The sequence below is a fragment of the Penaeus monodon genome, chromosome 30 (assembly GCF_015228065.2).
Source record: "Penaeus monodon isolate SGIC_2016 chromosome 30, NSTDA_Pmon_1, whole genome shotgun sequence".
NCBI classification, from domain to species: Eukaryota; Metazoa; Arthropoda; class Malacostraca; order Decapoda; family Penaeidae; genus Penaeus; species Penaeus monodon.
The window spans coordinates 21,344,783-21,347,473 of NC_051415.1; positions in this window are offsets into that span (position 1 = coordinate 21,344,783).

The window sequence follows — 2,691 nt, forward strand, 5'->3', positions numbered from 1 at the left end:
GGGTTTATCCACTCCATATCTTTAACAACTTCTTTCCCCTGCAAATTTGTCATAAATCTATGCTAAAAGTTAAAATTCCTTGCTCGTTTTTCTGTACTTGTAACCCTTTGTGCTCTCCTCATGATGTCAGCCCTTGTGTTCTGGGGGGTTTTTAAAATAAACCCCCGTGGCCCCAATTTCCTTATTCTCCCTTTATAACAAAAAGAGGACCGGGGCTGCTATCAAAAACGACCTGCTCTACTCGAACCCCTCCTTATAATGGGGTTTTCCCTCTCTCCCCACTTTCTAAGCTTTTAAGGCCCTTGCTTTTTCATAGTTTTTTATATAATCATTTCAGCATCCTTGTTTGCAGGTAAGCCCAGTGTCATATTTAAATTGTTTCATTTCAACTTTTCCCCCTTCAGATAAGTAATTCTTACTCCTTTTTTTTTCCAAAATTTTAATTTTTCCTTCCTTCCAACTAATCCCATCTTTTGGCAAGAAAACTAAAAATATTTAAATTAAAATTTTCCTTTCGTTTTGGTGTAATGACTATCAATTTAAATTTTTTCCCCCTAATTTTAATTTACATTTTGCCATATCCCTAAAATTCTTACGTTTTTTATGGGTTTTTCTAAAAACTTTTTATACCCTTTCCTTGCCTGTCTTCATCTCTCCCCACCTACAACCCCTTCCTTATGGGCTCCTTCAGCTTTGATTTTCCCCTTTTTAAAATTTTATTCCCCATTTTACCCTTTTGGTTGTGATAATTTCAGTCTCTAATTTGCGTACATTTTCAGTCGTTAAAATCTATACCATTATCCATATTTTGTTTGAATACTTCATATCTTCTTATTTTTAAATTTTCCTTTCCCTCATATAGTCACCGCCTTTGCCTAAAGGTAACTTAATATTAAAAGCAAAGTGTCCTCGAAGGGTTCAAATACCCCGCACCTTTGAAATTCCCTACCGCTTATCAAGCCAGCATAATTCACCTTCTTCCCTTGTTGGTTGCAGTTTTCCCAATTTTCTTTGGGAAAAACCTCAAAAATTTGATTAGGGTTGAATCCATTGTTTTTTATTTTTCCCTTTTCTCCCAAATTGGATGCTGGGCCTTAAATCGCCACAGCTGTTGATTCATTAGCACACAATCAAAACTGAATATAGTCAAAGCAGCCACCGATTAACAAGCTTGCAATGTAAAGTTCTCCTTTTTTTATACACCTTTACCAAAAAACTTTCCCTTCCCCGCACTCTTTAGATATTCAATTAAAACTGCTAGTATCGTTTTTTAACACAGTCACACTCCCCTACCTGTCTGTTTAATTATATGAAAATCCTTTTCCCTTAAGTCTGAAATTTCTCATCTTAAACCCCCGTTTCCCGAAGAGCGTATGTCAAAAATTATCTATTAAAACAAAATAAAGGACTGAACTCTATGTTGCAAGCCGTAAAAATTCTAAGGCAGTACCTTAAAATCTTGACTATTCTTACGTAGTCTTATTAGTCTTTTTTAGTACAACCTTCAAAAAAGCCCCGAAATGTTGCATGGGATTCCCATTTTTTAGAAGTCTTTCCTTTTCAGCATCTTTGTATTTTGCTAACACATTCTTAATATGTTTGTTATTTCTTATATACTTATTATTTCTTTTATTGCTCTCGCTTATTTTTCTCTCCCACTTTTTATTTTAAAAATGTCTGTCCATTTTTCTAAAAATTTAACCTTGGGCTCACCTATTTTCCCCTCTTCTCCACTTTATTGTCTGTCTAGTTTATTTCACTAAATTTCCTTTCTCTTCTATTTTTTTTCCCAAATTCTCCAAAACCAACATTTTTTTTACTTCTTTACTCAAATTTTTTCTTTTATCACTCTTGCCTGTCCCTACTCACAACATTGGGGCGTCCTATATGGGTGTTTTTTTTTTGCCAACCCATCCCTGTGCCTTCCTGCTTCTTCCCCTTTCTTCCTCGTTACACTTCATTGCTTCCCTCAAATCTCGCTGTTCAATACGATGTCCTTCCATTCTAACCCTGTTTTGTTCCCCGGGGGAAAAGGGGGGGCCCCCGAGCCTTTCCTGTAGTCCTCGCTCGATGCAAAGGGATCCCGGGATTAGGAGCCCCCCACAACTGAGGCTTCACTTCCTCTCCCGGGTGATCTTCTCGCCAAGATCCTGGAATAAATGTTTTTTGTTGCAAAAACTGCACCCTGGTTTTCTTACGTTCCGCCTTTTGACCCCCTGGGCCTCAACACTTACCGGCTCATCCACAAGGGTACAAATCTCCATAACCCCTCCCGTAAAGAAGACCCTTTCTGGAACCTCCCCTACAACGCGATGATCTGGCTCCCCTTTCCTTCGAAAGGTGGCCGCTTTGCCCAAAAAAATCTGTCTTGTCTAAAAAGGGAAATCGGGGCTATATTCGGGATACTTACAGACATGACCTTGGTGACTTTTTTCCCCTCCCTTTATGGACCACTTACCTTCCCTTATTCCAAAAAGTTTTTTCAGCATATAATGGCCTCAAATTTTCCACTGTAAATAAGGGCTGTTCCTTCCTTTCCCTTTAGAGAGGTTTTAAGCTATGGTGTTCTCTTTCCCCTTGAAAGCCAAACTCTGTTTTCCCGAACGCCATCGCATTTGGCAATAAAACCCCAAAAAGTGCAAATCCGTGTGTGTTGTATGTGTGTTGTGGTGCTTCATTACGCACCCCTCT